Genomic DNA, 23,162 nt, shown 5'->3' with positions numbered 1-23,162 from the left:
GCACTTCTGGTAGCCTCTGGCTGAGACTGTGCTCCAGCCAGGGCCCTCACTGAGTGACTGCAGGGATAGCGCCACCACAATCACCACCATCACAGCAGTAACATCCAACAACTCATTTATTGAGCCCATTATGTGCCAGGCCCCATGTTAAGCATCTTCCATCCAGTATCTCATTAGTCACCTCAAATACCCTATGACTGGATACCATCCCTATTTCCATATAAGGAAACTGAAGCTCAGAGAGATGAAGGGCCTTGCCAAGGTCAAATAGCTAATTAGCAGCAATACTGGGATACTAAATCAGACTGTCAGACAACCAAACCAAACTTATAACCCCCTATATTTTGCTGCCTCTGTAAGGGAATTATGCACATTTTTATGCCCAGAAGAACACATAACGTATCAACACAGATCCTAAAGAAAGAGGCCTATGAGTTTTTAAAAGATTAATTTTATTTATTTATTCCACATTGTTCACACTCTTTGTCTGCTCTCTCTTTAGGAGGCACTGGGAACCAGACCTGGGGCCTCTCATGTGGGAGAGAGGCACTCAATCACTTGAGACACCTCAGCTCCCTTCTTTGTTGTGTCTATCATTGTCTTTCCTCTTTGTATCCCCTTGTTGCATCAGCTCGCTGTGCATGCCCACCATGAAAGCTCGCTGTCTTGCTTGTCTTCTCTAGGAGGCACCAGAAACCAAACCCGGGACCTCCCATGTGGTAGGTGGGAGCTCAATCCCTGAAGCCACATCCACTTCCCAGGTCTATGAATTTTGATCAATGAAAAGGCACTTAAAAATCCACAAAACCAATCATAAATGAGTTAAAATATGATGATATTTCTTCATAGAAGCAAAGCAAAAGTCACCCCTAGGATAAAATCTCCCTGCTTATTTGGTAGGGGGGGGGGGAAGGAAAAGCTGATGACATAATTTACACAATCTCTTACTACACTGAAATAATAAATCTAAAACAACCATTGCACTCAACTGGAAAGCAACACATAGACTATCACAAGGAGAATATTACAACAGTGAGCAGAATCGATCCTTCAACAACCTGGGGAAATTTTGTGTCAGGTAATAATGCATGTCTTCCCCTGAACATCTCCCCCATACACTAAGCGGGGAGAAAACATTGGGTGGACAAGGCACTTTCAAAAGGCAGGCAATTGAATTCTGATCAGCAATGAAACAAGCTTCACAAAGGTTGGTTTCAAAATTAAATGGTTTGTATGATGCTCACTTATATTCCCAGGGCATCAAAATATAAAATGCTACTTTGCATGCATCTCCACAGCCCATTTCTCTGTAATATCTCAGTGCTCTGACAAGCAAGTTATGTTAGAGGGAAATAACATGCAAAGGGAGGTAGGCTGCCCGGGGACTGATCATACGGGAGCCCCAGTGCCTTGCTTAAAAGTCCTCGAAGATCAATGCAAAGAGACGTGTCTTGCATGGCTCCTCTAAACCGTGCCTGGAATCTCCTGGAAAGGCAAGGAAGAGAAATTACATGGTTGTGTGTTCAGCCCTGGGAACTCGCCACCTTGGTTCTACACTGCTAAATTGCAGAATGGCACACTCATGAGCAGTCCATTCCCAGAGTGACTGGTCATCTGTTGGCTGACAGATCATTTAAGTAGAGGAGGCAGAAGGCAAGTGGTATCTACTTCCTGCCCCTTGTCTTCCCATAGACTACACACCAACCATAAATGGTGCACAGTTTGCAAAAAGGGCCACAGTCCTTACATGCATGCCTTTTGCACTAAGCTTTGCAGCTCCTCCCAATGCAAGAGATACAGTCTATTTTACCTCCCTTTGAGTCTGGCTGGTCTTGTGCCTTGCTTTTTTTTTTTTTTTATGTTCTTAATAAACTTTTATGAAACATACCATTTAAAATACACATATTCCATGGACAAGAAGTTGCCACTTTAAATCAATAATATATTGTTAACTACTATAAAAATAGTTTTCAAAGAAATTACAGAATGCAAATGGAGTTTATATTTATTTTCAAAGGACATCGAAGGTAAATAACCCGATGCCAAAGTACAATTAATTCATTTGCACCTATACATCTCAATTTTATAAAGTACTTTCCGTATATTTGAGGATGTACAATAAGAAACACAAGCATATTTTCTAGGTGATAAAGGTTTTTACAAATCTGAACATTAATTATATAAACATTTAGAGAAATGATAGAATTTAATATTTGTTAATACAAGTATTTGTTCTAATGAACAAAACTGATACCATGTAAAGCTTGGAGCTATTGCAATAAAAGAGAATTCAATAACCATTTGAGTGCCTAATAATAATATTAGTACAGCGATTACGGTCATGATAGCTAACATTTATGTGCCTTGCTTTTGCCAATAGAATGTGGCAGAAGTGATACTAAACCAGTACAGAGCCTGAGCTTCAAGAAGACCTATACTTTTCTGCTCACTCTCTTGGGTCCCCAGCCATGCAAAGAAGCCTGTGCTAACCTGCTAGAGGATGAGAGACCATGGAACAGAGCCAAGTTAGCCAGGAAGGAGGGGAGGGAGGAAGAAAGAAAGAAGAAAGGAAAGAAAGGAAGGAAGAAGGATGAAAAATACATATTTATAGAGAGCTGTCTCCTACATTCCCTCCAAAAAATTAAGTTCACCAAATTAACTCAGTCCTAGATAAGATTCTAGAATAAACTATTGAAATGGTGGAAGTTAAGGCTCTACGTTTTTAAGAAAGAAGATGAAATAGAAAAGGAGAAAACCGAGATCACCATGGCCCACAAAGGCGGGTTGCTCAAGACTCTTCCTTTTTTAACATGGCTTCCTGACAACTGGGTCAGAGATAGAGCCTGTGGATTTGGATTCGGGATTTAGCAGAGCATTTGTCAAAGTCTTTAGTGATCTTTATAAAGAGGTGGGAATTGTGGCTTAGGTGCAAGCAGGGTGAGGTGGATTGATGATTGGTTGAATGTCCATCCCCAAGAGGAATAGGTTAGCAGCTAAACACAGCCAGAAGGGCTCCTGTTCCACAGGTTGCTAGTGTGTGGTGTGTTTTGTTGTGTTTGGTTTTATTTGCTCAGCATTGACAGATGAAGGCATAAAAAATGTTTGGCCAAAGTGACAGGGGTTATAAAAGCCAAAGGGCTATCACTGAATAGCTTTGATGACAAAATTATTATCCAAAGATCTCTCTACATGCTTCAACAAAGAGCCAATGTGAGCAGGCTGCAAGTTAATAGTGTTTGTTAACAAATAATCAACCAGCAAAAATGAGAAAAAAGGAAAAGAACGTGGCTAAAGAAAAAGATGTGTCCATGGACCAGGTGCACTTAGGGACACTTGTTAAATACAGATGGTTGCAGGCTCCCCTTTGAATTTTGTCATCATCCTCTCCTGGTTTGGGAAGCACTGACTTACAGATTTTCTCTTACTATAAATTCCATGTGAATCAGTCAGGGGAATGGCTGCCAAAGCTAAGTTGATCTTAGGGACATAAGAACAAATACTGTTTCAGAGGAAAGGGAAAGAAAACTAACCACATCTACAGTTTTTTAAGCATTTACTATGGGGTGGCTTGTGTTTTGCACACACTTTCTCATTTAATCATCACATCATCCTTTCCATGCAGGTGTTAATAACTTCATTTCCTCGATGGGGAAACAGAGGGGGAAGGTGCCCAGAGTGGTTGAACGATTTGGCTGAATCCCAAGGCTGATGAGCGCCAGAGCTGGATGTGAACGGAACGCCCATTGTGCCTGATGTAGCTTAGGAACGCAGCACTTGCTCATTTAATTGATTGAATACATTCCCACGCTGTCTGGGCTGGTCCCCAAATCCAAAGTTTAGTACTTAGTTCTGGTTGCTGTGCTTTAAAAGAGTACCAGTGAAAACTAACCTTGTCCAGAAGTCAGTGTCCCTAGTCAGGGAGTGAGATGATTAGCATATCCTCTGAGGTCCACGAAACAGAACAGACAATTTCGCCCTTCCAGTAGGTGCTTAGTAAACGTTTCATGAAAGGCTGACTTTAGCCTAAAAGAGTGTCATGGTGCCATTTGTTCCATTTATCTATTTCTGCATGACAAACCACTCTAAAGCACTGGCTTAAAACATTAATAGTCATTTGTTATTATTGTTACTGCTATTTTCTCTCATCATTCTGGGAGTGACTGGCTCAACTGGGTGATTCTCAGATTCTCTTACCTGTTGCAGATGTTGGCAGAGGCTGGAATCATCTCAAAACCTTCTTCACTCCCCTGCACAGTGCCTGAGCTGAGAAGACACAAAGAGCCAGACTTCTCAGGTATCTCCCTCTATCTTCAATGGTCTCTTCAGCATGGTAGTTTCTGGATTGTCAGACTTTTTAACTTGGCTGAAGGCTTCAAATGTATGTGTCCCAAGTGAGAGACAGAGTCCAGTAGTATTATTGTCACCTTTTCCATCCTAGTCAAGTGTATTAGTCAGCCAAAGGGGTCCTGATGCAAAGTACCAGACCTCTGTGGGCTTTTATAAAGGGTATTGATTTGGGGTAGAAGCTTCCAGTCACAAGGCCCTAAAGAGTCCACCTCAAGGTACCATAAGAGTTACTTTCTCAACCAAAGTCATTTGTCTTCCTTCTTCCTCTTGAGGCTCCGTGGTCCCTGCTTCTTCTGATCTCAGCTTAGGCTGGGATAAGGCTCATCTCTCTCCCTCCAGCTAATTTTTTTCTGGACTCAGCTGCTCTGGTCTCTTTCCAAGGTCAGCTGTAGACTATCAGGCTCATCTCTCTTCCCAGGCCTCTGCCCTGTCTAAGGAGCTGTCTCTCTTCCCCTGTGTTCTTCTTCTCTGTGTATCTACTTCCATGTGAGAGTCTGTTTTATCAGCTCATCAAGGGGGCTAGAAGTCAACACTGAGTCACACTCTAATGACATAGCAGCATCTCAGCTGAATCTAAAACAATCAAAGGGTTATTGTGCCCAGAATAACAGACCAGTTTACAAACATAACCTCTCTTTTTGGAATTCATAAATAATCTCAAACGGCCACACCTAGCAAGTCACACAGCATGATTTCTGCTGTGCGTTTTGTCGAGTCAGTCACAAAGGTCTGCCCAAGTGTCACAGGAGAATTGTCATAGATTCTACCTCCTGATGTCAGAAGGGTGAGATTCTGCAGAGCTCATGGGATCAGGAATACGGTTGTGACCATTTTTGGAGAATACAGTCTGCAACATGTGCCCAAGAATATTATAGGGAGTCACATAGAGAAGGTGAAGCTAAGTCAGGTCATGGAAAGAAGTAAAAGGGAGACAGCTTTTGGCTCAATAAAGGAAGATGTTTTATTTATTTGGGGGTGCCAAAATCCAGGATGGAACATGGAAGCTGTTTTAAAGCATTGGAATCTCTTAAGGTAGACATGGATCTTCTGCACCAAAGTATTCAGCATGGACAGTTGGAATGTTCCTGGGAGCTGAGACAGAGGCATCTGATCCCTTTGTCAGAGGGTGTCCAGGGCTTCTCTGCCTGAGCATGGAGTTCTGTGGCTGGAGCATGGTGTCTTCATGAGAAGCAGCAAAGGGAGAGGACAGGGCAAAGCTGAAAGTTAAAATTATATATATATATAATATATACATATAAATACATATATATACATATACACACACATTTTCTTTTTTTTCAAAAACTGTGATAGCTAAGTCCCAGGCTGCCAGGCATAGATTCATAGTTTTACTGAATCTAGCAGAGGCCAGAAATAGACATTCATATTGGGGTTTTTAGAAACAAGAGTCTGAAACCAGAGAGACACGAGTAAGTATAAGTAAAGTATATCTGGGTGTCAGGGTTGGAGGAGCAGGTAAAGAATGGCTGAGGTGACCTAAGCAGTGAAATCACCACTAAGTAATTAGAGCACGTTTCCTACGTTATCTGGAGTACTAGATGTGTTGGAGGGGGTAAGGAGGGACTGGCGGCAGAGGTCAGCAAGGAAGGGGTAACAGGGAGAAGCATCACATGGAAGACTTGGATTAGGAAGAACAACAAGGTGCCTTCTCATCAGACAGAGTCATGAGGGAACACATCATAGATCTCTAGACCTTTAAAAATCAAAAGTGTTACCTGTTCTCCTCTGGATAAATGAGTCTTCACAGAGTAGATGTTTTCTGCCCTCTGATAACTTCTAACAGTTCCTGCAGGCCATTTTCAAGGTGAAATCTGTGCAGGGAGTCAGAGTTCCATCACCTTGTACATCAGTTCACCACATGGTCAGGACCCATGTCAGATGAACAGGCCAGCAACAAGGAGCCACAGTGTGTCTCCTGTAGTGATTGGTAAAGGCCTTTGTGTACCCCAGAAAAACATATTCTTTTAAAGTTAATGCATTCCTGTGGGTGTGTCCCCATTGTAAGAAGGACCCTTTGATGGGGTTACTTCACTTAAGGTGTGGCCCACATCAGGAGAGGTCTTAGTCCTGCTACCAGAGTCCTTCATAAGCAGAGAGAAACTCACAGAAGCAAGAACCTGAAATCAACAAAACTTGGAAAAGAAGGGAGTCCATTCATGTGACAGAGGAACCAAAGATCTCCAGCAGCAAGTCTTCAGGAAGAAAGTATTGCCTTGATGATACTTTGATTTAGACTTTTTTTTAGCCTCCAAACCATATGCTAATAAATTTCTATCTTTTAAGCCAACTCATTTCACGTATTTGCTAAAGCAGCCTAGGAAACTAACAAGCCTTAGTTCAAACCAGATTGGTTAAACAGGAGAGAAATCACAATTTTATTACATCCATTTATCCATCTTTATCCATCTTTTTCTTTTAAAGATTTATTTTTTTATTTCTTTCTTTCCCTTTCCCCACCAGTTGTCTGCTCACTGTGTCCATTCACTGTGTATTCTTCTGTGACCGCTTCTATCCTTGTCAGCGGGACCAGGAATCTGTGTTTCTTTTTGTTGCATCATCTTGTTTTGTCAGCTCTCTGTGTGTGCGGTGCCATTCCTGGGCAGGCTGCACTTTATTTCGTGCTGGGGTGCTCTCCTTATGGGGTGCACTCCTTGCGTGTGGGGCTCCCCTGCACAGGGGACACCCCTGCATGGCACGGCACTCCTTGTGCGCATCAGCACTGCACATGGGCCAGCTCCACATGGGTCAAGGAGGCCCGGGGTTTGAACCACGGACCTCCCATGTGGTAGGCAGATTCCCCTTTATCCATCTTTATCCATCCATCCATCCATATTCCCAAGATAGTTTGAAACATTAGTCAAAGTAAAACAGAGACAAGAAATTGAGATAAAATTGGTGTTGGGCAAAAGCAGATCTGAATTAATAAAGGAAACTTCATCCTAGACCTTTGAAAGCACAAGGATACTGACTAGATTCTGTAAACAGGGAATGAACCAAATGAGCAACTCATCTCATGTGGAGGTGAAAAGATGGGTGGAACAAATGAAACTGCAGTATGCTCTTGGCCACCCAAGGATGACACACTTTGACTAAGGCAGCAGTCTCATTTGTACTTAAAGGATGCTAGGCTGAATCCCCAGACTGGGTTGTCTACCATAAGCAATTAGGCTCTGGCCCTTCCCAATTCCCTATGGAGTGCCCCACTGCGCCTGACCTCCCAGTTACAGAATACATAAATCAAGGAGCAGTTCCATACATTTAAATCCATATTTAGATACATTTCAGTAGGTAGGAGAATGATTCATGTCTTCAACTTAGAACCACCTCTGGTGCAATACATCCAGCAGTTAGACCATAAAGAATCTGTTATTTTTTAACTCTTGATGTTCTCTTTCCTGAAGACTTGATGGTGCTTTTTTTTTTTTTGGGGGGGGGGTGGGGGGAGCTAAAATAGGTCCCAGATTGGAATAGTGGCCTGAAGATTAAAAGAGGAGATGCAGGTTGAGACCAAAACTCCCATCCCTGATTTAAATTGTAGAGTTTTGTAGCTGGAAGTGGCTTTAAATTTATCTAAACCAATCTCTCCATTTATTGGTGCCATGCAATTGATGGCATAACAGAAAGTTTATATTTCTTCTGCCATTTCTTTCTATGATAGAGCATTTCTCCAATGCACACAGTAAAAGAAAGTGGAAAAAAATAGAATTTGGGTCTGCAGAATTTTCTTTTCCAAACACTGCCTTACAGAATGATTTCTGTATCACTTGGCCACCCCTGCATGACTAGGCGGAAGGGAAGACACAATGTAGGCAGGGAATTCTGTGATCTGCTCCCAACTCCATCCTAACTATTGATAGCTATGAGACTTTCTGGCAGGTCCCTTTCTGTTTTTCTCTCCTTATCCCAGAATCTGGCGGAGTGTAGAGCCCAAGGTTGATGCTAAAGAAATGTTTGATGAATGAATAAATGCACTTAAGTTCTAAAAATCCAGGATTCTCAGCATAGTAATAAGGAAAACTAAGAAGTCCTTTTGAATAGTGACGTTACTTCTTCTACCAGAGTATGGCTATATCCAGCTTCTTGGATTTGCATTAAGATAAATGCATGACATTTATTAAAATAATTAGGATAAATTTTACTAAAAATACTTTAAAAAATGTAACTAAAGGGCACCAGGATGTCCCAAAGATGCTCGTTCAAGTCATTCTTTTTAGGAAGATGGACACTTCATTTTTATCCACCAGAGAGTCTAGACCCTTGGGGTCTTATAAATCAATTTCCATTTAAACTTCTTAGATCCTTGTTTCTCAAAGTGGGATCCAGGAACCAGCAACACCAGTATAATTATCACCTGGGAGCTTGTTAGGATGGCAGAATTTCAGCCCCATTCCAACATGCTCGAACTGAGTTGAATTTGCATTTTAACAAGGGCCCCAGGTGATTTGCAGGCATGCTAAAGTTGGCGAAATGCTGCCATAGATCAGTCCAGCTGCCCCAGATCTTTAGAGAGAAGCATCATTCTTCTTTGCAGTTTATGGTTCCCTTTACCGCTATCAAAGAACCTAGCATGTACATCACCTTCCTGAACGCTCAAGGATAAATACCCCATAAAACAAATTGCAAAAAGCCTTCAGAACAGTCCTTAATTATCAGGTTGAACCACTTGAAATTGCCAATACTCGTTGTTTTCAAACTACAGAAATGGCAGTTTCACATATTTCAATATACCATAATATGGTATCCACCATTTAGTATTGATGATGTGCCAGGATTTGACTCACTGAGGTGGATATTATTAAATCCATTTTACTGTTCAGGAAATTAGGTTAAGGGAAGCAGTTGTGGCTCAACTGTTAGAGCATCCGCCCACCATATAGGAGGTCCAGGGTTCGGTACCCAGGACCCCCTGACCTGAGTGGTGAGCTGGCCCATGCGCAGTGCTGCCACACACAAGGGGTGCTGTGCCAAGGAGTGCACCCTGCAAGGAGAGCCGTCCCATGCAATAAAAGCACAGCCCACCCAGGAGTGGCACCAACCACATGGAGAGTTGATGTGGCAAGACGATGCAACAGAAAAAGTGACACAGTTTCCTGGTGCCGCATGACAAAAATGCCAGTCAACACAGAAGAACACATAGTGAATGGACACAGAGCAGACAACGGCAGGGGATGTGGGAGGGAAGGGGAGTGAAATAAATAAAATAAATTTTTAAAATAAAAAAAGAAATTAGGTTAAGGTTCTATCCCAAGGATATATAGCCAGTAAGGGAAAACCTCATTGCCACACCCAGTTTCTCTCAAAATGTGAACCACAGATCATCTGCATTTGGACTACATGGGAAGTTGGTTACAATGCTTATTTTGGGAAATGGATGTGGCTCAACCAGTTGGGCTCCCTTCTACCATATAGGAGGTCCAGGATTCAATGCCCAGGGCCTCCTGGTGAGGGCAAGCTGGCCCATGCAAAGTGCCGGCCCATGCGGGAATGTCTCCCTGTGCAGGAGTGCTGGCTGGTGTGGAGGGCTGGCACAGCAAGATGACACAGCAGGAGACACAGAGGAGAGAAAATAAGAAGACGTAGCAGAACAGGGAGTTGAGGTGGTGCCTCTCTCCCACTCTGGAAGGTCTCAGGATTGGTTCCTGGAGCCACCTAATGAAAATACGAGTGGATACAAGAACACACACTGAAGGGACACAGAGATCAGACAGCAGTGGGTGGGATAAATAAATCTTTAAAAAAATGCTTATTTTGGGGTCCCATCTCAGGCATATGGAATCTAAATTTCTGGTGGCAGGGCCTAGGAAACTGCATTGCAATAGTTCTCCTAGAATTTGGGCATGTGGGCATGATATATCTGAAAACAAATTGAATCCGACTGTTTGCTCACAGTGCTTCCTTCCAAGCCACTGATGAAAGTTCAGTGGCATAAAAATCTAACTCACCCCAGGGCAGGGTGACCACACGTCCAGTTTTCTCAGAATAGACCTGCATTACAAATATCGCCACTGAATAATTATTACTAGCTCCTCCTTTGATTCTTGGAAGGGTTCTGGTATGGGTGATTAGTCATATGGTCCCCCAATGTTAGGGAGGAAGAAGGTCTGGGGTGTTCCCAAGAGAGCATCGGTGGCCCTCTCCCACTTAGGATAATGATCTTGAGCTTCTCAGTGAGCTGCGGTTTATCCCTGAGACTGTCCAGTCCACTCTCTCTCTGCTTGTACCCTGCCTTACTGGGTCTGCCATGGCCGGCAAGCTCCCAGGTGCCCACAAAACATTAACACAGGGCTGTCCACACTGGCATCCCCTGGAAATTCTTGCTAGGACCTTTTGTTCAAATTTTATCTGTACTCCACTGAGCACTAACTCTTCTTCATTTAGCCTTGCTTGAGACCCCTTCGAGAGAGCTTGTGTCCCTGCTAGACCAGAGGCTCTCAGATGGCAATTCTACTTGGCATCTCAAGGTCTATCACAGGACATAACATTAAGTGAAACCCAAACCAAGGCTTTTTTATGGCCTAAATGAGCAAATTAATGCAGTCCTCAGATTATTGCCCCAGGGTCAGGTTTGACAAGTTTGGGAGAAAAGAGAACAAGAAAACTTGGGAAAGAATATAATTATATCAGGCCTTGAGAGAGGAAAAAAAATAAATAAATTTATAGGGTATCTGCAAAGTTAGGAAACACAGGAAAAACTTATCTTTAAAAAGTAAGTACAATAGCTACATTTTAAAATAATATTTTCAATATATTCTCGTTTAACCTCTAGATATCTTTTCAGATAAAACAGCACAAAATTTAATAAAATGGCTCTAATTGTAACTATATTACAAAGCATACAAAAAGTCTGGAGACACAAGGAAAATAATTATTACGCTTTTTTCATTTTGACTCATCGCTTTAAATTCACAGGTATTTCATCTGAGAATATTTCTGCAGCTTGAAAAAAAATGTAATTAACCTACTGCTTAAAGTTTATTTCATTTTCCATCTTTCAGACTCAGCACAGGAAAAACACTATTTTAATTAAAAAGCCAATATTTTACATTTTTTGAATCTATACCTGCTGCAAATGTTCTAGATTGGCTTATCCAATACCACTCCAGCCACTTCCTTGCGAGATTAGAACTAAAATTATAGCTCAAAACTATACTTCCCAGGCTCCCTTGCAGCTAACGCGCCCTTTGTGATTTGGCCTTAGCCGCGCAGATGGATCAGCTCTGGACTGAGCAGACAGAAGTGACCGTGGTAGATTGGTGGCCCTCTGGATGCATGGTGGCAGGTGAGTTGGGTTCTTTCACAGCAGCTGCCGTGGAGGTTCTGGTGCCTCCTTAGTCCTGAGCTTCCAGGTATAAAGCAACCGAGGCTTCCCTCCCTCTCTGTCCATTTCCAAAATAGAAAGACTACCAGAGAGTTTCCGGGTTCCTTATCCCCATATCATTCCTGAACCTTGGTTATTGGGCTTTCCTAGAAAAATACCTTGACTCTCCCAAGTTTACTATTCCGGTGTCACTGTTACATTTGAATCTGAGGGCACCTATTACTCTCAGGCCACCTCTGGAGAGGTCCCAATTTTGTGAGCCAGAGAGAGGAGCCTCTCCATGCACCAGCTGCATCCGTCGTCGCTATCAAAGTGAAAGATTTTGACATAGATAAATGGGCACCTCCAAAAATCTTTTGTACAGCCATACCTCATTTTATTGTGCTTGGCTTTACTGTGCTTTGCAAACACTGCGTTTTTTACAAATTGAAGGTTTGTGGCAACATAGGATAAAGCAAGTCTATCAGCACCATTTTTCCAAAAACATGTGTTCACATTGTGTCACTGTGTCACATTTTTATTTTATGAGTATCCAGGGATCAAATCCAGAACCCTGGACATGGGATTTAGGCACTCAGCTACTTGAGCTATAGCCACTCCTCTGTGTCACGTTTTAATGTAAGTGTGTCTATTGCTTTTTTTAGACATAAACTCATCACACACTTAATAGACTACAATATAGTATGAATATAACTTTTCTATGCACTGGGTAACCAAAAAAATTGGTGTGACTTGCATTACTGGCAATATTCACTTTATGGGGATGGTCTGGAACAAAACCTGCAATATCTCCAAGGTATTGCTATAGGAGCAAACATCACTGCAACGTGATCCACCGAGCCCTATAGCCAGGGCCTTTGCCTAAGCCTACAGAAGCAGGCTAGAGTGAACTTTCTGTTGATAACACTCATTGTGACAAGATGCGACCATTATTCCTTTCTAAAACGAATCATAATGGATATTGATTCTTAGTTTGGGAGTTTGGCTCATTAAAATACCAAACAGAATTCTATAGGGAATGAGCTATATTGATTGGTTCATTTTATTTTATGGGTTTGTTTCCTACATAACATGTAATTGTACTTTATAGTTGCTATAATATGCAGGAATGAAAGACCCAATTTGGCTAAAGAAGAATTGGCTGATAAATTATGAAACATTCTCTTCCATCAAAATCCTGCATAATTAAACAAAATTTTAGCAAATGTTATCTTTGTCAAACAATTTGTATTGGGGTGGAAGATGGAGGAGTGGGAAAGAAACTTTTTTTCCTCCCTTTCACATTTTAACTTTCTTAACACTTAAGCTGCTAATAATGAGTTTAGGGATTTCAGACAAGGCTGTTAAATTTTTGCTGAGGTCCATTAAGCTGTCCTTTCTTTCACACTATTTTGTTTCTAAAATCTCAAAATGAATTGCCATGCATAGTGTGGTGGAAAGAACACAGATTCTAGAAGTATTTAGACTTAAATTTAAATTCTGCTCATTACCTGCTGTTTGAACTAGGGCAACTCACTGAATGGGATCTTTTGAGATTTTAGAAAATTGTTTTTTCCCACATAAGTATATTTAAAAGAATTCACTCCTTCCTCTCCCCCTCCCCCCTTCTGTGGTAGATTGTACTTCCTTGTGCCTTGATTCTGCACTTGGCCATGTGATGTGTTTGGCCAATAGGAGAGTAGCAGACATGAGGCAAGAAGCTTGAAAGACACTTGCATGGTTGGACTTCCTGTCTTGTTCTGCCATAGCCATTAGAAGACATGACTGATTTAGCCACCTGGTCCCAGGAGAAGAATGAGAAACATCTGGATCACCCACCTGCCAAGCTCAACCTAGATCAGTTGAGTCATAGGTAACCTGTAAATTTTGTAGTTTTGTGAACTAAATAAGTAATTATTTTGTGCTTCTGGGATTTGTATCAAACTGATACAGCTCTTCAAACTTCCTTTCCCCATTACCTTCTCCCATTGTTAAAGGAGCAGGGATGGCTCTCTTTATACATTGTCGTTAGAGATGAGATGAAGGAAGGCACAACCAAGAATAAAGAGATCAGTTGATAACTGAATGAATATGTACAAATTCAATGATGGAATAAGTATTTCTCTTTTCAAAAGTCAAGTTTGTAGAGATAAGAAAGAATTTATGGTTTCCAAAGAGTATCTGCCTGGTAAGTGGTAAGTGACTTAGCAGAAAAGAGAAACAAGAATGCTAAAGTTCTACAAAGAAAGGTACCTGTAGGATGCAGAGAGATTCTGATTTTGGAACCCATGAATATTCAGAGATCAGAACAACTAGGTAAAGGGTAAAACAGAAAGCAAGTTTAGGATAAGGTCTATATAAGGAGTAGACAACCAGATCCCTTCCTGTACCCCCAGCTATTAAATGACAACCATTGTTCTACTCCAGAAAGAGATGGAAGTTTTTTCTCTGAAGAAATTAAACCACAGTGGCCCCAGTTCCTATATGGCAAGGTGCCATATTGAAAATAGAGAAATAAGAGAACATGAACATAAATGACAGGTAGACCCTCATTCTCTTCTCTCTACTTACTTACAGCATGCTAACATACAGGCTTATAAACACTAGGAAAGTGACTGGAAATATTTTCAGTAGAAATAGACCAGCCCAAGAGAAAGTCCCACAGATTCCATCATTGAAAAAGTTAGCTTGCTCCCTAATTAGGCTTCAGTTACAACAACGGTTAACAGGCCTTACCCATCCATGTATGCAGAGCTTCCAATCATCATTTTAGCACTCCATACAAAATAAGATTAGATCTCTAAGTATCACCTGAAGTCTGTGAAAAACTTACAACATCAAATTGGAGACTGGATTGGCTGCATGTAATAGTTGGCCAAAAATAACAGTGAATTAAATATAAGGGGAGCAAATATAATTTTCATATAAAACAAGTCTGAAAGTGTGCAATCCAACATGAGTATGATGTTTCAGAGTCATCAGGGACAAAAGCTCCTTCTATAAAGATAACAGAAAACTGTTTCACCAGCCTAGGACCTAGCTTTCAGCCTCAAGTAAATTCATCATCCAAGATAACTACTAAATCTCCAATCAGCAAGTCCAATTCTAAGTGGTGGGGATAAAAATGGGCAAAAGGGAAGTAGGGTGTTAGTTTCCTTGACAGCTCAAGTAAATACCATGAAATGGGTTGGGCTATACACTGGGAATTTATTCACTCACCGTTTTGAAATTAGGAAAAAGTCCTAATGAAGGCATCATTAAGGCAATGCTTTCTCTCAGAAGACTGTGGTGTTCTGGGGTTGGCTGCCCATGATGCCTTGTCCTTAGATTGTCACATGACAAATCACATGATGGCATCTCCTAGCTTTCTCCTTCTCTTCCAGGTCCCATCAGTGTCCAGTCGCTGGTTGCTCCTACTGTGGCTTTCTCTTTCCATGTCTAAATTTCATTGTCTTTATAAAAGTCTCTTCTAATAGGATGAACCATCCTGACTGAGGTGAGCCACACATTAAGTAAGTAACTTCATCAAAAGTCCTACTTATCATGAGTTCTCACGCACAGGAGTGGATTAAGTTTAAGAACATGTCTTTTTCTGGGATACATAGAGTTCTAAACCATCACAGGTGCTTCCCTAGAAGCCCTGCAAAACACTTCTGCCTGCCTTTCATGAACCAGAGCATACTCTACAACTACATCTGGTTACAGAGGAAACTGGGGAATGTAGCCTTTCAACAGGATACATATCTTTCCTGAATAACGCTGTTTTATGGAAGAAGAATCAAATGGACTTTTGGAAAGTAACCAGCAAACTCAGACACACACATACAAGCACACACACAAACCTATATATAAATACACACACACTGAATAAAGCAATTTGAAGGAAATGTGGTAAATACTGGGAGCAGGAGAAAATCTGAAAAGCTACAATTCTATTTTACAATATAATTTTTAAAATATCAAAACTATTTTAAAATAAGATAATTAAATTTAAATAATAGAAAATGTAATATTAATGTTTAATGATGTAATTTAACATATAATAAATATAAATAGAATTAAATATAAATAAAATAGATGTGTTTATTTTTAAATAAATATGATTAAATAATTTTAAATAAATTTTTGTTTATTTTTAAAGATACATAGATCGCACAAAATGTTATATTAAAAAATTATAGGGGATTCCCATATACCCCACTCCCTACAACCCCCACTTTTCCCACATCAACAATTTCTTTCATTAGTGTGTTACATTCATTGCAACTGATGATCACATTTTAGAGCAACACTACACAGCATGGATTATAATTTACATGGTAGTTTACACTCTCTCCCAGTTTGTTCAGTAGGTTTTGGCAGGATATATAATGTCCTGCATCTGTCCCTACAATGTCATTCAGGACAACTCCAACTTCCCAAAATGCCCCTATATTACACCTTTTTTTCCCTCTCCCTGCCTTCAGCAACTCCAGTGGCCAGTGTCTCCACGTCAATGATCTAATTTTTTCCACTGCTAGACTCACAATAAGTCTATAGTAGAACACCAGTAAGTCTACTTTAGTCCATAGTTCATTCCCCAATCCTGAGGACTCTGGGATGGGGAACCTCTTAATTGAGAGGGGGTTTGGATTCCAAATTCCTGCTTGCTGTTGTAAACTCTCTTGGTTCCTTGGTGTGGTTGTCCATCCTCACCTCCTTGTTAGCTCTCCTGGATGAGTCCAACAAACTGGAAAGCAGGTGTTGCAACTCTGCTAAGGCTCAGCGCCCAGCTGGCACATGGACAGCCCAGAGATTCAAGTCTCCTGGACATACACTCACCAACCTCAGTGCCAACCACAGGTTCAATAAAATATACGGAAGAAGCATGTGTAGAGAAGTCACATCTGAGTCCAATTCTGTCACACACGGGAGCACAAACTCCAAAGTAGGGCCCAATGGCAAGGCACCAAACTCCAGAGGCATCTGCCATGACCATAGGACCTGGGTGTCTTCGTAGCCCTCAGAAGCCCCACTATTTGGGGGTAGTATCTACTTTGGTTGTCTATGAGATCCTGCCTAGACATGCGTAAGTGCCACCCCTCTGATGACTCCTGACTCATTTTGAAGTCTCTTAGCCATATAAACTCATTTGTCTTTACCATTTCCCTCTTTTATTTGAGGTCTTTTTCCAGTTGCATCACCAGCCAGTACTCGGTACTAATCCCTTAGAGCCAGGGAGACTCATCCCCGGGAGTTGTGTCCCATGCTGGGGGGACGGTAATGCACTTATAGCCTGAGTTTGGCTTAGAGAGTGTCCACGTTTGAGCAACATGGAGGTTCTCAGAAGGTAACTTAGGCTTCCTGTAACACTAGGCCAAGTAGAAATTTCAAGCACAAAAGGCTCATATGCACAGTTGTCAATATGAAGGACCCATCAATGGACCATCCTTCACTGATCATTGTCCCTGCACTTGGGAGATTGTTGCTGTTCCAGTAGAGAATGTGACTGGATTCCCCAAATGGGAACCCAGCACTCCCTCAGTTGTCATGAGAATCTCTACCCACTGTGGCAATGCCCAATGAACACCCGAATGTATCTATATGCCCTATATGCATGTCCAGGTGAACTCCCTCCCAGGCATCCCCCATCAACGACACCCCACACCAATGCTCGTCCCCTGCCATAGTTGAATCCCTCTGTGATCCAAAACTTCTTTAAAAACGAAGGCTAATATATTGCCAAATTCAATTAATAGGAAAATAAGATAGTAATCATAGGTTTAAACAAAAGAAATAACATACATAATAATTTAGAAAAACTAAAATAAAGTAAAAAAAATTGGGATATTAAAAAAATGAAAAAATATTTTAAAAACATTTTTTATGATGTTTTGCCTTTCATCACTGTAATAACTTGGCCTCCATGTACAGTGGCAATTTCTTCCATTTCTTCCCCAATGTCTTACTTTTTTTTTTTCATTATGTCTTCAATGAAGTTTTAGGTCACAGTAAAGTCACATAGAGAACATAAGGGATTCTGATATAACCAACATCCTCCCCCTTTTCCCCTTTCTCTATTATTGATCTTTTTACATGTGGATGGTACACTTGTTACAACTGATATACAAATATTGAAACATAGCTACTAACCATGGTACATTATGGTTTACATTTCAGACCATATACTTTTATAAATTTTTGGTGAAATTTAGCATAGTCTGTATCCATTATTGCAAGATCATGCAGAATGCTTCTATTGCCCCCTAACTACCCACTATTCCATCTATTCTATTCCTCCCTCCCCCTCTCTTTGGGGTCCACAGCTATCCTTAAGGCTTCACTGCTTGAAGGACAAGATTCATAGATACTTGGAACAATACTGAGGGCTTGGGACACTAGACTGTCCTCCCCTATTAGGAACCACCCATGCTCTCTAGAGACACCCTTCCCTCTGTTTGAGAACATATCGGGCCTCCGCAGGATGGGAGTACAATACCTTCCTACTTATTATATGTGTCTCCACCCACTGATATAACACACTATGACAAGTTGAACACTTATGCATTCCCTAGAAGCCTGCCCCAAGTGTGCCCTATGCCAAATGCTCCCATCCAACACTGTAAACAAGTAACCCTTCCTTGTCATATTGCCATAAGAGTTTTCTCAACATAGTAGTTTCAGCCATGTACCCACCAATCCCCGTATTCACCTGCTACCCCCCCCCCAACCCTCCTCCCAGTTTCATGGACCATCTGACCCATCTTCCCCATCTTTGCCCCCCGTCAAGCTTGCACCGCCCAACCCAACAGTATCCCTATACCCGTCATCTCCCTTCACTGCACAACTTCTCACTTCTACCTTATCATAGATTTTGCCCATGTGGGCATTGACTCACAAACCTCTTCTCCCTTTCTATATCCTGTAAACCTACCTTCCAGACTCGAGCTCTCTGAGATGGCTTGATTTGCTTAATTCATATTAGAGAGGCCATGTAGTATTTGTCCTTCAACACCTGGCTTACTTCACTCAACATAATGTCCTCAAGATTCATCCATGTTATCCTGTGTGTTAGTACTGCATTCCTTCTCCAGCTGAGTAGTATTCCATTGTATGTATATACCACATTTTGTTTATCCACTCATCTGTTGATGGGCATTTGGGTTGATTCCAACTTCTGGCAATAGTAAATAATGCTGCTATGAACATTGGTGTACATATATCTGTTTGTGTCCTTGTTTTCAATTATTCTGGGTATATAATGGGTATAATATATTTATATTATATATTATAAAATATTAATTAAATTAAAACATAATTTACTATATTATAAATATAATACATTTATTTAAAAATAATATAAATATAAAATATAAAAATTGTAATATACTTTTAAAACTATCTTAAAATATAATTTTAAAACAGGATAGCCACAAAAAGGGGTGACATGGTAGATTGAAAGATACAGTTGAGGAAATATCACAGAAAAAAAGTAAAATATTAAGAGAAAGAACAAGAAAAAGACCAGAAAACCAGAAAATTAATCCAGAAAGCCTAATATCCTAATAATAAGGTTTTTAGAAAGAGAGAGAGAAAATGGAGTAAGAGGAAAACAAGAAATAATCATAAGTTTTATCTATTGTAAAGGATATGTGTATCCATTTTGAAATTACACACTAAATGCCTAGCAAAATAAGGGGAAAATGATTCCCATGAGAACATTGTCATGTAATATCATCAAACCAGAAAGACAAGATCAAATTCCCAGAAGGGGAAAAGAGGAAGTTTCTCAAAGCAACACTGGAAACTAGAATTGAAAGGAAAAGTAACTTATAACCTTACAACATCCATGAAAAAATGATATTTGACCCAGAATTCTACATCCAGCCAAAGTAACAATTAAATGTGAGGATAGAATATCATTTTCAGATATGATGTGACTCAAAGTGTTTACATGCCATGCACTCTTTCCCAGAAACCTATTGGAAGATGTCCTCTATTATAATGATGAATAAACTAAGAAAGGGAAAACGTGAGGCCTGGAAACCAGAAGATCCAACACAGAGCTTAAGTAAAGCAAATTCTCAGCATCAGGATGAAGAGAAGCCCCTGAACATCAGCTCTGCAGATGCAACCAGTCAAAATTTTGTATTCCAGGGAGACTAAATTAAGTAACAACATTAGAACAGATATATATGCCCATCCTGAAAGCAGAGAAAATTAGTTTAGAGACATAGAACACTTTGCAAATAAAATAAGAACAACCACCATTTCCTTTTAAAAATCCCAAAAATTTGTATGAGAAAGGATACAGAAAATGGTATAATTCATGGCCAGCTTATGAATAATACTTATGAAGACATAATAATATAAAATGTTAAATTGAACCAGAAATTATAATATAATCATAGTAGGAGGATGGGGGTAGAAAGTCTAAGAATGTTTTTTAGAAAAATGGAGGTAAATATGAGGGTAAAGAGTTTAAAATAATTAAAATGCATTGCCTCTGGGGAAGTAGACAGATGGGTGGAGAGGGGTGAGGTAGATTACTGCTGTGTTTGACGTTAAACATTGTGATAGGACCATTTGGCTTTTAGAATATGACTCCTATTACTATGATAAAGGAAAAAAATTATCTATGCAGAAGTGCACAAAACAGCATGATTCTGTAATGTCAAATTCTCAGGAGCACTTCAAAAAAATTGGAAAAAAGAAAGGGAAAAAAAAGAAATGTTTACTCACTATTTCAGCAAAGCTTCTACATTCTTGTTTTCCAACCCCCTAATGCATTTCTGCTTACCCTACATGGAAAAGTTTTAACAAAGCAGGAAGCTGCCCAAGAAGAGGTAAGACAGGTTAGTACAGGGAAATGAAGAGAAGACGAACCACGAGGAAGCCAATGGACAACATGGCCGACAGACAACATGGCCGACAGACAACATGGCCGACAGACAACATGGCCGGAAACCACCACTACTAAGAACAAAGCCTGGGGGTCCTGCGGATACTTGGACCACAAGGCCCCTGTTGGGACTGTTTCTGGGGCATAGGGGACACTCCAGATAATTCTGAACAGGCCACCCCATTGGTCCTGGATAACCCCAAACAAAAGGCCTTACCATTGGCCCCACCATTGGTGGAGTAACCAGTAACAGCTGGGACTCCTCCCCATTAGCAAGGGGAGGAGTGATTAATAGCTTAATAAAAGCAACTGTGCAAACCAAATCACTCTCTCTGCCTAGAGGACCCTGCATCAAATCTCTGTGCATATTTCCGTCCTTCTCTCCATTTTCTCAGCAAGCTCTGTTCTTTTCCCCCATTTCTCAAATTCTTTCTACTGGCCTAACTAAACTGGTATGTTCTTAAATTCTTTTATGCTTTGTAGCCAAGAACCCAGAGGAAACCAACACTTGCCTGGCTTTAGAGGTTCATATTAATCCAGGACGATATTAATCCACAACGAGGTACTACATTGTGCTAAGAGGCTGAACCTCATATTACTCCAAAGCAGGACTGGTAATAAAATAAGATGCTTTCTCTTGGAAGGTGAAGACTGAAAAAGACATTATCAAAGTGTCATGTCATGAAAGCTTCATGGAGCAGGGTGCCAGAATGAATAAATAGAGTGCCAAGAATATTCCCTAAGGCCTCCCCTCATCCCTTCAAATAGGAAAAAGAGTTGTACTTGAGAGAAATATGTTAAATCAACAAAGAAATACATTTAATCAGCCACCTACATGATGAAGCTAGGTCAGTGTGATTATTCCACATATTTCACAAAACATTCAACTGGTGAACCACCGATACATGTAACAACACGGATCAATCTCAAAAAACATACTGAACCAAAGAAGCCAGGCACAAAGGAGAACATACTGTAGTCACTCGCTTCATCACCATTCTTTAAATCATACCTATATGATTCACATATGCTTATACTATATTTGCCAATTCAAGCAATTTTGGGGGTTCACTCCTGCAATATTTGTGGTATATAAAACTTGTACAAAAAATATTGATATTTATGGAGAAGGTCATTAACGTTAGTTGAAAACCTACTATGCTGTAGCTGCTTTACATAGATCATCATGATTAATATTGAGAGTAGCATTGAGTCAGGTTAACATTTTTCTAAATTAACCATTAGAACATTGAGGCTCAGAGAGGTGAGATAGCCATGCCTAAGACCCAGACCTCCCCACAGATCTGTTTCACTCAATCTCTGTTCTTTGACACCATCAGATGTGGGGTAATGCTGCTCTTTTGTTTTAGGAGGCATTTCTAAGAGGAAACAAAGGATTACCTGGAGCTGTGTGCAGAAGATGAAAGAGAGCAAAGCAGTCATCTTTCAGAAGTCTAAAGGAGCTAGGAGTACTGTCGTTTTTGCTAAAAAGCTGTTGTACCTTCCCCAGAGGGCATCTCAGAGCCTACCATAGCATTACTCTTTCTTTTTCCAAATTTCATCATGAATAATTGTGTACCCTGATGTTTGCTGATTTTTTTTTCATTTAAAAAAATTTATTGAAGTGTATCACTCATACATAAACAATAAGTGTATAGTAAAAGTTGTGAACTTACAAAACAAACATGCATAACATCACACAGGGTTCTCAAACCTCACCCCACTACCAACACCTTGCATTGTTGGGAAACATTTTTAACAAATGATGAAACAGCATCCTCAAAATATTACCACTAACCAAATTATCTAACATTTGGTGTATTTTCCCCAAATTACCCTATTATTATTTTCTATGCCATTCATTGATGAACATATATAAACAAAAAGTGTATAATAAAAGTTGTGAACTTACAAAATAAACATGCATAACATCATACAAAGGGTCCATATACATCAGCCCACCACCAACACCTTGCATTGTTGTGAGATGTATGTTATAAATTATGAAAGGATATCATCAAAATCTTACTATTAATTGTAGTCTATATCTTACATTTGGTGTACATTTTCCCCAATCTGCCCTATTATTATTTTTCAAATTACATTTTTGTTACAGAAGTTGTGAACTTACAAAACAATCACGCACATATGGAGAATCATAAAACACCCCTTCATCAACATACCACACTAGGGTAGAACATTTGTTACAGATTATGAGATAATATCACCAGACTATTACCACAAATTATGGTCTATAGTGTACATTTGGCACACTTTTTCCATACTCCCCCACTATCAACACAATACATATTTGGCATAGATGCATGAATATTACACTATTGCCATTAACCACAGTCCACAAGTCACTCCAGTTGTACTTTTCCCATGCTTCTCGACATTCCCACCACCCTGCAGTAATGAGGTACATCTGCTCTAGCTCACAGAAGGACACGCTTGCATCTGTACCATTAACCACAATTCACATCCACCTCTGGGTTCTGTGTGTTATTCAAGCCCTAGATTATTCTCTAACTTTCTTCCAATTGACATTAACATCCCTAGACTACTCTTTCCAGGCACATACCCATTTATAAACCAGCTGTTACTCACGGTAAT

Source organism: Dasypus novemcinctus, chromosome 31, assembly GCF_030445035.2.
Source record: "Dasypus novemcinctus isolate mDasNov1 chromosome 31, mDasNov1.1.hap2, whole genome shotgun sequence".
Classification (NCBI taxonomy): Eukaryota; Metazoa; Chordata; class Mammalia; order Cingulata; family Dasypodidae; genus Dasypus; species Dasypus novemcinctus.
Note: the sequence above shows the minus strand (reverse complement) of the source record.